This window comes from Dipodomys spectabilis, unplaced genomic scaffold, assembly GCF_019054845.1.
Source record: "Dipodomys spectabilis isolate Male_0828 unplaced genomic scaffold, ASM1905484v1 ptg000200l, whole genome shotgun sequence".
Classification (NCBI taxonomy): Eukaryota; Metazoa; Chordata; class Mammalia; order Rodentia; family Heteromyidae; genus Dipodomys; species Dipodomys spectabilis.
In genome coordinates, this window is record NW_024870877.1 from 3,190,446 (window position 1) to 3,204,342 (window position 13,897).

Below are 13,897 nucleotides of genomic sequence, written 5' to 3' on the forward strand. Positions count from 1 at the left end.
TTTCTGGGATGCTAACCTTAACCATAAAACCAGAATAATAATGGTAGCTCAATTCAAAAGTTAAAAAAGTTTATTCATCCTATTAATCCACTGTACATCTTGAGTTAAGTTGCAGTTTAGCTTAACTTTTCCAAATTAGTTTATATGCACATATATAAAGATGTAATTTTATGTCAAAAACAAAAGATCTTTGGAGGTAGGAGTAATGAAAAGGAAATAGAGGGAGTATAATCAAATACTTTAAATATATTATGGAATTGCCACTTCTGACAATTAATATCCATTAACAAAATAACTAAAAATTAATAAAAAGTACACTGCCTTCTAGTGTTCTTTAAGAGAGCCATGACATGTCTTGTGAAAGTAATACTTACGTTAGATAAACTTTGTTCATGCATAATTTATATTGTTATTGGCCAATTATTTAACTAAATGAATAAAAATATATGAAATAAGATTCCATGACAAAAAATATAAAACAGTTACTTAGTAACTGTTTGAGAAATAGTTATAGTCATGCGTTTTTGGAAACTGAATTTCTATTTCCCTACAAATAAATGAATTAGGTTTACTAATCTAGTATTTGTAGTAAGTTTAGAGAACATAATTGGCATGAAAAACATCTAAAAGTACACCTTCTCTTGAATGAGTGATATTTTAAACATTGTCTTTTATTCAAATGAATACTTAGATTTACATTTCAGAATATTGCAATTTTATCTCCTTTCAGAACAAGTACTTGCCCTGCAATTAAATGTATTAGCATATTCAGATGTTTAAAAGCTAATTTTTCTGTTTTATATGTAGCTCTACGTATTCAGAATGACATGATTTTTTATTCATAAATGTCTATCCTCATATTTTTGCTTCACCAATATAAATTGTCTAATGAGGTTTTAGTGAAGGCTCCAGTAAGCAGAGTGGTCAAAATCACTTTCTGAATTTTAAATTTTAAATCTAATAATTTTTAGGCTTTGATAATATCATTTTTAGTCTCTTCAGAGCAATTAAGCTAAAATAAATACTATTTTTAAACATTTCACTCACATTGTAAATAGTATTAACATAGGTCAAAAAGAGACTAATTATTTAAGATTCAACATATTTGGTGATCTTAGTGTGAAGAATGTAGAGAGTAGAAGGTTTTTATATTCAATAAATATTTTTGGTTAAATTAAATCATATATCTGGATTTCTAATTTGAAGGTTAATCACATGGAAACAGGAAAACAATAAAGGAGTAATTACTTTGGGATCATTTTTCTTCTTAAAATTATGAAGCAAAAATATATCTAAGAATATATTTTTCAATAAAATGTTTCAACTCTTAGTAAAGTGCATTATACTTTAATATAAAGTTTTTCTCAAAATAGAAATTCTGCAACTAATCTAATGTATGTTTTCATGCACAAAATTCTGTAACTTCTAGACATGATCCCTATTTACATTTATTACAAACATCTGTTATTATACAAATCATCCCTGTACACACTAATTTATGTAAGATAATATTCTAACAAAATTATCTTTTTTCCTGTCTCCAACCGGGAAGGATGATGTGCTGAAGTATATTAAATGAAAGTACTCTAACAAAGAGTCTTTATGGAATGAAAATTTGCAACATGTGGATGTTCTACTTGGCTGAACAGGAATTCTTGTTTCTACAGTGCTTTCTTACCTTTTAATCACACAAGGAAGGCCACAACATTTGAAGTTCATATGAAGGAATTTCATTCCTAAATGATGTGGCAATCCTGCTCAAAAGTTTGATCTTATCAGCTTGCTGGCTGATCTAGTTCTTTATCCTATGTTCCATATTTTTAAGCATATTAGTTATTCAGCTGTGAGTACATTGCATGAGACTCCTGAATTCACAGCTATTGCTGTGTAATAGAAGAGAGGAAAAAGTTTATATTAATCTCCAATTCCTCCCTTTAACCGTCAATATACCAATTAATTGTCAAAACAATCATGTAAGATGTTAATTCATTTTTCCCTTTCTAATTAGAGATTAAGCAACTGCTTTTAGCAGTTAAAAGTGGATTGTGTTACAGATACAAAAATCTTCTTCTATAGGCTCATGAATTGAATACTTGTCTTCCTATATTGAAAGCACAATTAACATTTACAGTTTTCCAGGTATTTTGCTTACCTATCAGTTCTGATTGATCATAAATCCTCTTATGAATTTTATAGTATTTTTGAATAAATCACACTATTTGCATGTACTTATCATCTTGAGGAAAGGCAGTCTACTTTTATATTTTTATTCTATGTGACAAACCCTTATTTTTTGTTTCCCTATATGCTGAAAAAATGTATCCATGGAAACAAGATATTAACAGCAAATCTGTGTGTAATTTTCATTTTTCAAATATATTTTAAACTTTGTTTTGACTAGTCATTTTTTAACAATGAGTGATATTCATGAACACTAACATTTTGGTGCTTTTAAGTAAATTGAGACTTGATGTGGTATGGTAGTTCTTGCGTCTAGTTGATTTAATCATTAGATTATTCATGTATAAACATGTGCATTGCACTTTTTAATTTTTTTAATCTTTTTTTGGAGGGGTCCGGTCATGGGGCCTGAAATCTGGGCCTGGGCCCTGTCCCTCAGCTCCTCAGTTCAAGGCTATCACTCTACAACTTGAGCCACAGCGCCACTTCTGGCTTTTTTTTCAGCTTATGTGGTGCTGAGGAATCGATCCCAGGGCCTCATGCATGCAAGGCAAGCACTCTACCACTGAGCCACCTTCCCAGCCTTGACTTTTGTGTTTTTATATATAAAATAGTCCCCAAGGTTTTACTTTAAAGTATAATGGGGGAGGGTTGTCTTCATGTTAAAAACTTTATATATATTTCAATTAAAGTATTAGAATGGATTTATTGATTAAAACATAGAAAAGAGTAAATAGTCATGTTTCTTGCTTTGGACTGTATAAGTTTCATATGAATGCAGCTCAAGATGAGACTGAGAGATAAATTCATATACATATCACTGAGGTTTACATCACAATATAGGAAATATAGGTATTTTAAGGAATTGGTTATTCAAAGCCCTTGATATATAATGGAGGAAGAATGGAATTGAAAATAGCAGAGGATAACAAATCAATATGCAGGGATTATGATTTTATAATACTAATATGAAAGAACTGAAGCTTTAGTCTTCTGAAAAAGAAAGTTTAGCTTGTAAATTCAGTATAAGGCATCAGCTGTGATGAGTCTAATATCTTTCCTCCAAGATATCCAAGAGTACTATACTCATCCTCTGAAAAGTAAATAAGTAATTTTTTTTTTTTTTTTGTCGGCCATGGGGCTTGAACTCTGGGCCTGGGCGCTGTCCTTCAGCTCTTCAGCTCAAGGCGAACGCTCTACCACTTGAGCTACAGCGCCACTTCCGGTTTTCTGGTGGTTTATTGGAGATAGGAGTCTCAAGGTCTCTCCTGCCCGGGTTGGCTTTGAACCGCGTTCCTCAGATCTCAGCCTCCTGAGTAGCTAGGATTACAGGCGTGAGCTACCAGCGCCCAGCTAAATAAGTAATTATTTTAATAAGCTTTGCTTAATATTAATTTACTTGAAGCAAAAAGGTTAAAATGTCTGCTCTTTCTTTCAATGTAATAATATATATTTCATATCATTACTGTCTCTTCATACAAGCCTGAAATCACTATTTCAACGTAACATAAACAGAAAAACAACAATAACCGGAAGTGAACAGACAAAATATTACCTCCTCTAGGACACAAGAACATAGGCAATACTCAGGAAAATTTATAGCTTTGAGTATATACATCAACAAATTAGAACAATCTTAATTCAGCACTAATAATACACCACTAGGTCCTTGAAAAACAGGAACAATGCAATTCAAAAACTGGTAGATAGAAATCATACAAATTAGATTAAAGAAATAAATGAATTAGAGTCTCAGAAAAACATACAATCATAATTGACTTCTAACTACTAGTAGCTCAAAAATTCGCCCAATGAATGTAAATGTAGCTATTTTCAGAGATAGACTCAACCAGCTCAAACCAGTGAACAAAACATACTTGTACGATTCTAAGAAACAATGTTTTGTTCGACTTTTTAAAATAAATTTATTCTGTTGTTAAGTTGATTTATAGATGGATTACAATTACATGAGTCAGGTAATGGGTACATTTCCTTTTATGCAATGTCTTCAGTTCCCTCATATTTTCCCATTCCCTTCCTTCTTTCCCCACTCATGTGTTAAATAGTTCACTTTCATCAATGTTCAAAGAACTCCACTGCTTCATTTTTTCACCCTTTCCCTAAAGCTCTGTGCCCACCCCCACCTTTCTGAAGATGTATAATGAATATACCATGCATAAGGTAAAGAAGACAGAATCATCACAAACTATAAATAACAACAACATACACTAAACAAAAAACAGAGTCTTCTGTTTCCATACCTTATAGTTTGTTTCAGGATGTTTATCATGTTATATAAATGTAATTGTTTTTATAATAAAGTCAATTCTGGAATTAAGGTGTGATAAACTTATAATTTTCTTTCTATTTAGTAATGCTTTTATTTTACATTAATGTTGTAAGTAACATAATTCAAATCCTAGTGAAATTTGAAGGTTCAGATTTAAAGTTAAATATTCAAAAGCTCTAAAAGTTCCATTTTGGCAACCAAACTGAAAAGCAGGCATGTTTTATCCTTAGGAATGTCATTATTTCATATGCAATTTTCATATGTAATTTTACCTACGTTTTCCCTTATATGATAACAGATTATCTGCTAATCAGAGAGATACAAAAAGATTTTTAATTATGATATGAAAAATGCATCGACATGAATGAATGAAATCAGGGAGTAGATGGCCCAGAGCGGGGTGGTTCTGTTAAATATTCTCACGATTTTGAATGATCTGGTGGTTTTGTATGTGTGGAATTATGAATGTATTTTATGTCTGGACAAGAAAATTTGATTAATTGATCATTGTCTGATACCCAATATCTGGAATCTAACCTGAGTCAGAGTGGTAAGTGTGTGTGTGTGTGTGTGTGTGTGTGTGTGTGTGTGTGTGTGTGTGTGTGAGTGTGTGGGTGTGTGAGTGTGTGTGTGTGTGGGTGTGGGTGTCTCTCTGTCTGCCTGCAAGTCTGGATTTAGAAGGAAGTATCTTATTTCCCTGAGGGTATGTACTTAATTCTATTAGGTATATTCCATTAATGGCAGCAGATAAAATTAATTAACATTTTTGCCATATATTTATGCTCCTATGATTGCATGAAAAAACTAAAAATTATGTTTGGGGTATGAGTTTGTAAAAGGTCAGCTGAAAGTATAAACATTTGGAATCTTGAGAACAATATCAATGGCAATCATTTCAGTGTAAATAAATTTTGACAAAACTTGCAGTGATAGGTAATCCTATATCAAAATTCAATATTTATTGATTTTCCATAGCTACACTATTCTATAAATTTGTAGGAAAACAAGTTAAATTATAGAATCATAAAAGTAATGTGATTATTTATTGCAAACAGTTTTACAGTTAGGTCCTGATTGTAAGCTTTAGGATCAACAGAAAAAAAACACAATATACAACATGGAGTTAGATATTTTATAATGAAGCATATTTTAATATACTCTACATTGTTAGAAAGAAAAGAATGTTGGGTTAGCTTTATAACCTACCATAATAAGTGATATTGTCCATTTATTAAGCAGAAAGGCTTACTCAGATTTACAAGATTGAATGTTTCAGCTGGTTTCATTGCTTTGGTGGCCAGTGCCAAGACAATGTCAAGGAGGGGAGTATGTCAAAGAGAAATGTTTTTTTACCTAGAATGATTAAAAGATAAAAGAAGAAAGAAGATGAGAGTCTATTTTCTCATGGGTTTCACTCTGAAGAACTTAATCTCCAGAAGAACTATTCAGGTATGCTCCACAGTCTGGGAGGAATTGGAATGTCATTTTTCTTTAACACATAGGTCTTTCTGGGGCATTCTAAAATCAAATGGCAACATCTTCACCAATGATAATAACTTGTCCAGGGGTGGAAGCCACTAGATATTTCTATAAATTCTAATCAGATCTCAGCAGACTAAATATTTTAGGGAATTCCTATTAAAATATTCACTTGCAGACTGACTGGGTCTTCATAATGTGTATCTGTGTGTTTATATGTGTGTGTTTGAATAAACTAATAAAACAATGTGGCAGATAAAAGTATTAGTATGGTCTTTTGTTTTTCTTCTCATACTATGAAAGCCTATCACAATTCCCAATCAAATCCCATCCAAGATTCAAACATTAATGCTGTCCCAAAATTTCTTTATGTTAACCTAAGTACATCCATCTCATTTCAGATGGCCATGGTATAGGAAAATTTTAAGTCTTCCAATTATGTTGTCACCAAGGAAACAACATAAAATATTTCTTTTAAAAATACCTAGAATGTAGAACATTTTAGCCAGAAAATTGAAGGAGTATACATTATAGGATTTAATTTAATTATTTAGTCACATAAATGGATATTCTCTATCCCCAACTCAGAGCCCTTTTAAACTACATAATTGCACAACTCATCTATTACTATCTTCCATGAAGACAATCCTTGCTGTAAACAAACCAGATGTGGTGAACAAATTAACATGTACACCATTGTTACATGCTGCTGTTCTAAAGCATGGAAGTGAAAGAGAATTTAATGCCTGTGAAGAACTGATTCTAAGGATTATGGAAAGTGATTACTTTGCACCTTAAATAGAAAAATCCACAGATGTTTCAAGTTGTGTTTTGTTTTTGGCCTTTGTGAGATATATTTTGGAAAGCACAATGAATGAAAGCATGCTATTTTGTAAAACTTTGCTGGCTGACACATTTACTGAAATGTTTCATATGAGAAGACAGACAATAGGGTGGGTAGGATATGGTATGCAGCTTTAAATACAGGCAAGCAAAACAAAGAATGGGAATGTTTTTTCTTTAACAAATGCTTTCTGGTTATATTGTGCTATACACTATAATGACGAAATAATCATTTCTTTGGAAAAGTAAGGAGAAAACACTGTCACCTGTTGAATTTCTTTTTAAAGTGAATCTTAAATGTCAAGGTCAAAGAAATTTAAAGCCTTAATAAAATATTATCAAGTATTACTTTCATTTTTGATAAAAAGTTAAAACAAACTGACAGACTGTTAGTCCATTAAGATTTGTAAGTTTCCTGCTATATATTTCCTATTGTTCCTCTTTTTTGGGGGTGATATATATATTTTTTTAGAATGGCAACCTGGTCTTAACCATTACCCACAAAATTTATGCTGTCATAGAATCAGAGAGTTTTTGGTTTTTTTTGTTGTTGTTTTGTTTTGTTTATTTGGTCGTTCTTGGGGCTTGAACTCTGGGCCTTGGCGCTGGTCCTACACTCTTCAGCTCATTGTTGCAATCAAAGAACTCTTATTTGAACCTTTTAAAAAAATTTAATTTTTTAAATTATTTTCTATTAATCTTATTTTCCTCCCATAATTTTTATTTTAGGTGTATACGCGTGTGTGTGTGTGTGTGTGTGTGTGTGCTTTATTTTTTAATAGCTTCTGAACTTTTGGTCCTTTTTAAGTATTCTTTTCATTTTTTTCTGTTTCATTCATTTTTTGATTGACTAAATTTCTGTTCGGCTCATTCCCAGATATATACCCGTCGTTGATTATTAGACGTAATACCCCATTGTGTATACATTTAATCCAGAAAAATATTACTCAATTCACAACCTCTTAGGCTTAAATTTTTTAATAGTAGTATTATCTCTTTATATGTACATAATTTTCAAGTAACTAATTTTAAGAATTTTTATTTTTTAGTTTTCATTTCTCCTTTCAATCCATCCTTTCTTCTCATCTTATCCTTTTCTTCTCTCAATATCAGTTGTTTAAACTTACATAATTTTTAAGTGTTTCACTACTTAAATTTAAATTTTGGTTTTTCCATTTTTTTCTTGTTCGTTTTTTTTTGTAATCTCTCTTTTATCATTCTATCCAAACCATTTCCCTCTCTAAGATAAGGACTTGGTTAAATACCACATTTTCCTGATCCATCCATCTACCTAGGGGCATCTGGGTGGATTACATATCTTAGCTATGTTAAATAATGCTGCAATAAATATAGTTGTGCTGGTAGAGTTAGTATGGTCTTCTTTGTGATGATTTGGGTAAATGCCCAAAAGGTAGATTGCTGGGTCATAGGGAAGTTCTAGGTGGAATCTTTTGAGGAACCTCCATACTATTCCAAAGTAGTTGAACAAGTTACACTCCCACCAACAATGCAGTAAGGTTCCCTTCTGGCCACATCCCCTGAAGGATCTGTTGTTAATAGAGTTCTTGATTATAGCCATTCTAAATGGGGTGAGGTGGTATCTCAATGTTGTTTTGATTTGCTTTTCTTTTATGGCTTGGGGGGTTGAGCATTTCTTCATGTGTCTATTGGCCTTCCTTCTTTTCTTTTCAAAGAAGTTTCTCTTGAAGTCTTTACTTATTTATTGGGCAGTTGTTTCTTTTAGGATTTGTTGTTGGGGGATTTAATGTTTTGAGTTCCACATATATTTTAGATATGAGAACCTTCTGTATTGTATGGCTAGCAAAGATCTTCTCCCAATCAATGGGCTTTCTATTGATCTTGCTAGCTATGTCCTCTGCCATGCAGAAGCTCTGCAATTTCATACAATCCCTTTTGTCCAAACTTTCTTTGATTTCTTGTGCTTCTGGGTCTCTATTAAGACATTGCCACATTTGTTAGGAAATGGAAAGACTTGGAAAAAATTATATTAAGTGAAGTAAGCCAGGCCCAAAAAACATAGGTCCCATGGTTTCCCTTATTTGCAATATCTAGTATATGTATGAGTCAAGCGGAAAAGGTCAGATAATGTGATGTTAGCAAAATGAATCTTTAGATATGTATTTTAATGGTTTTTTTTCTTTCATGCATTTGTTTCTAACGCATTTATAAGATTATTTCTTTGTTGCTTTGTATGTCCCTCCCCCACAGTATAACCCCTGCTTTCACTATATTTGATGTCAGTAAAACTTGTGGAGGAGATGGGGAAAAACAAGTCGTTTAAGGAAACAGGTGGACTTGTTGCAACAATGAGAAGTACAAGTTGTCATGTCCAAAACGAACTTTACAATGTTGGTGTGTGGCGGGGGGAGCGGGGATTGGTTGGGGGGTTGGTGGGGAGGCTGGGAAGGGATGTGAAGTGTAAACAAAGGAGGAGGCTGCAATGCTTGATAAGAAATGTGTGCATTATCCTGTCCATGTAATTGTAACCCCACTGTACGGTATGTTCACAAAAAAAAAGTAAAATAAAATAAAATGAAAAAAAAAAAAAAGAAAATTTCAGCCTCTGCACAGGAGACCTTGGGAATGTCCTACTCCATCCTGTAATGTTTTCAGGGTGTCTGCTTTGACCCTGGGGTCTTTGATACATTTGGAGTTGATTCGGGACAGGATGATATATAAGGATATAGTTTTAGTTTTCTATGAGTGATTAACCAATTTTGCCAGCACTTTTACTGAAGAAGCTCAGTACTGTACAGAGAGGTTACAGTTACATAAGTAAGGTAATGAGTACATTTCTTATTGACCATTTTTACCACCTCCTTTGTTTTTCTCCTACTATTCCTTACCTTCACACAACCACAACACCTCTGTCCACCCCGCTCTAATAGTATCTTGCAAATTTCATTGTTACAATGGGTCGACCTGTATCCTTTCCTTGCATCTTAAATGAAGAAATGCTGGCTTGTTTCATGCTGATTCTACTGTGTAGACACACTTAAATACACTTTCCAAATCCAAAAGCACATAAATGAAATACACATCATCTTTTGTCAGTTAGTATAATTGTGTTCTACACATTTATTAACAGGTTACAAATTATTCTCAAATTTTAATACATAAAAAACTTTCTTTTTTTCTCATTTTCGTGGCCAGGACATCGGCATGACCTCAGTCAGAATTGCTCACTTTAGACTTTTCATATGGGTTGGTTAAATTTTGACCTGCGCTCCAGTCTTCTGGGGAGTCACTCATCTGCTTAGGAATTGATGCTGGCTGTTGGAAAAGAGCCCAAGGAAAGATGCCATTTAAAGCCTTATAATTTTATTCTTAACAAGGATATTGTCCTACTACTTTGGCTGTTGAGAGTGTCTACAAGAGCAAGCATTCCATGGGAAGCAGGGAGAGACAATATTACCTATACTTATTGAGATTTTCGAGTGACTTGCTATCACTTGTACTGCATTTATCAAGTTGAATCTCTCTAAAGCTACCAGTTGGAAGAGATAAGAGGAGTGGTAAAAGAACTCTTAGAGACAAATACATCTTCAACACATTTGTTTCCAAGCATTCTCTCTAAGGCATATTCAACAACTAGTGAAACTTGTGTTGGCTATATCTATGTGTCTTTTTCCATTTGTGCATATGTGTATGTATGTGTGTATTTGTGTGTATAGTAACATTCATGTGTACATATATGGGCCGATGTACACATATATGCATATATAAATAAATATACATATATAAATACATGTGCATGCATAAATATCAGATGTTCAGTGATTTAATCTAGAGTTCCCAGCACATTGTCCTTATCACAAAGTATACATGATAAACTGCTCTAAGGATCTGTGCTATATGAGGGGTGTCCTTTGTACTCACTTCCCCCATTAACTTGTTTTTCATCCCTGTGAACAACTTCAGCCTACTTTCCCATAGGATAGCTTTGTTTTTGTTACTTACTGATAATAAAAGAAAAAGGTTGTTTGTAAAAGAAAAAGAACTTTTGAGTCCCAGGCTAAAAGTACATTATCAGTCCCAATGATTCGTATGAGATAAAATTTATAATAGTACTAAAAGTGAAAAGGAATTCCTAGATCTGTTGTTTTGCCATTTAGAATGGCAAAGAATAATTTCACGTCACTGTTATAACTCTTAAAGAATGCAAGGGTAACTGATGGTCCCCATCATGTTCCCACAAAACCAGTGGATCTTGAAGGATAATAGTAGACCGACAGAACTTCTAAGTAGCAGACATGGAGCATGAAAGAGAAAGAGCAGAAATGAGAGAGTGAAAGAGAGAGAAAAATATCATAATATTAAAGTGCATAACAGATAAACAAGAGGTGTATGAGAATATTCATACTGCTATCTTGAGACTCTACATGTACATTTGAAGATATTTGATGTGTGATAACTCATCAACATAAAATATAAAGTGATTTTGATAATAAAAATGGCTCAGAAGAAATTATAAATGCAAAAACATTCTTCACAGAAGCAAACTCTCAGAAATATTCCTTGACTTTGAAAAGGATAAACTGGCTGCAGTTAGTATAAATTTAGAAGTATGACAATTCACAAAAATATAAAAATGTATTCACATATTTCATTAACCCAAAGCAGAAAGCAAATATTGTTCAGATGATTTTTTTAAATCACAGTTTCTCAGGTGCTGGGAAGGTGGCTCAGTGGTAGAGTGCTTGCCTTGCATACATGAGGTCCTGGATTTCATTCCTCAGCACGACATAAGCAGAAAAAGATGAAAGTGGTGCTCTGGATCAAGTGATAGCACTAGCCTTGAGCTGAAGAGCTGAGGGAGAGTACTCAAGACCCAGAGTTCAAGCCCCACAACCAACAAAACCAAAGCAAAAAACAAAACACAGTTTCTCAATTTTGTGGCGTCAACTCTGTAATACCACTACTTCAGCCTAGGGTTAAGATTTTAGGTGTGAACATTTATCAACACTCCTGATTCAGACTCTACTTGATATAATTTTTAATCAATATTTTGTTTTTAGTTTTGCTCTTTGTAAATTCACATGCACCTATGAAAAATGGTGTGGCCATCCCAATAATATTCTCAAAGTACTTCTTAATCACGACTCATAAAAAGTTGTATTCTATTACAACAAGGAAAAATGCTATAAATAAAGAAAACAATAATTATATGTTAATGATTACTAAAATAAAAAACAAAACCATTACCAGGGTTTTCAGTATTTGAGAAGTACAGAGTAGATTTTACTATTTTCTCATATTCCTGTACATTCAAAACTGGATAAAGCTATGAGTAGCCTTTAAATTTACCCACTAAGATTAGTATTTATAGTTCATCTCATCATTTGTATGTGGCTTATAACATTCTTTGTTCATCACTAGCATATAACGTAAGGGAGCCCTAAAGATTTAACAGAATCTGTCTACTTAAAACCTTAACTCTTCACTCTGCTTCTTTACACAGTCTTTGCAACTTCTCATTAGTAAAGTTTCTATAAACTCTGAAATGTACATACTTACTAGTACATGCTACCAGAAATATTATATACTTTATCGAAAAATTTTATGACCTGCCAACCAGTCTTAATTTTGCCGTATATAAGCAAATCCTAAAATGAAACATATTTAAAACATTAAAACATTTAACAAACCTTAACATTTGCTGCAATGAACATTATGACAGGTGCCTTGTGTAGAATAATTGAATTCCTCCTCTACACAACTCATGAACAACAAATATCTGGAATTATTTTGTTTTTGGCATGTCAATCTTGACTTTGTTCTTAAATGTGTGCTTATGTAACAAATACATGGTTGTAAAATTTCACAATTCTTTTGAACTTACTTTTTGTTGAATTGTCTAGTTTAAGAAAATCAATTACACTTTATATATAAAAAAATGTTCTATGCTCAATTTGGCTGCACATACACTAAAATTGGAACATACAGAGAAGATTAGCATGGTCCCTGCACAAGGATGACACGCAAATTAATGAATCCTTCCATATTTTTACAACAACAGATCCTGGAAGGGATATGGCCAGAAGGGAAGCCTACTGCATTCTTGGTGGGAGTGTAAACTTGTTCATCCACTTTGGAAAGCGGTTTGGAGGTTCCTCAAAAGACTCCACATAGAGCTCCCCTATTACACAGCAATCCCATTTTTGGGCATTCACCCAAATGATCACAAACAAGTCCATACTAAAACTACCACCACAACAATGTTTATTGTAGCATTATTTGCCATAGCTAAGATATGGAACCAACACCGATTCCCCTCAGTAGAAGAATGGATCAAGAAAACGTTCTGTGTGTGTGTGTGTGTGTGTGTGTGTGTGTGTGTGTGTGTGTGTGTGTGTGAACGTACACTTACACAACCACGTTGGAAAGCAGTCTTGTGAGTCCTCAGAAAGCTAAATATTGACCTTCCTTATGGCCCACTCATACCACTTCTAGGCATCTATCCTGAACAACAGGTACCAATATTCAAGGACACATGCACCTTCATGTTTATTGCAGCACTGTTCACAATAGCCATGATATGAAAACAATCCATATGTCCCACCAGAGATGAATGGATCCAAAAACTATGGTAACTATACACAATGGAATATTTTCCAGCCATTATAAAGGACAAAATAATGGCATTAGCAGGGAAATCAATCAAGCTACAGAAAATCATGTTGAGCGAGGTAAGACAAAAGCAAAGAGACAAACAGCAAATGGTCTCCATGGTAAGTGGATGTTAAATCCAAAATGTAAGGTGATACAACAAAATTACAACACTTAAGAAACCAAAAACTTCCACTCATCTGATTGAATCACTACTAAATAACCCCATTCTGCTGATCATATTTGCACACTGAAGGGAAACCAGGAGGACGACACAGAACTAGAGGGAATCAGGGAAAAACATACAACGTGGGATCCATCAGCTGCACTGGACATTGAATAAAATGAACTAAGCAATTCAATGTCACTGAAGGGAGGGAGGGAACAAGTGGGAAAGAGGGAACAGCGGATGCTATGCAAAACAAAAGAAATATACATATTTCAAAACAAAAAAGTTTACATATGGAAGAAATA

At 33.3% G+C, this 13,897-nt stretch overlaps 1 non-coding gene across 1 annotated transcript; it reads left to right on the forward strand.

Moving 5' to 3' along the window:
• The first annotated feature begins 12,719 nt into the window (after nt 1-12,719).
• Nucleotides 12,720-12,823, forward strand: LOC122122004. Its single transcript, XR_006150083.1, has one exon. It is a non-coding gene; the product is annotated as a U6 spliceosomal RNA (small nuclear RNA).
• Nucleotides 12,824-13,897: the final 1,074 nt, after the last annotated feature.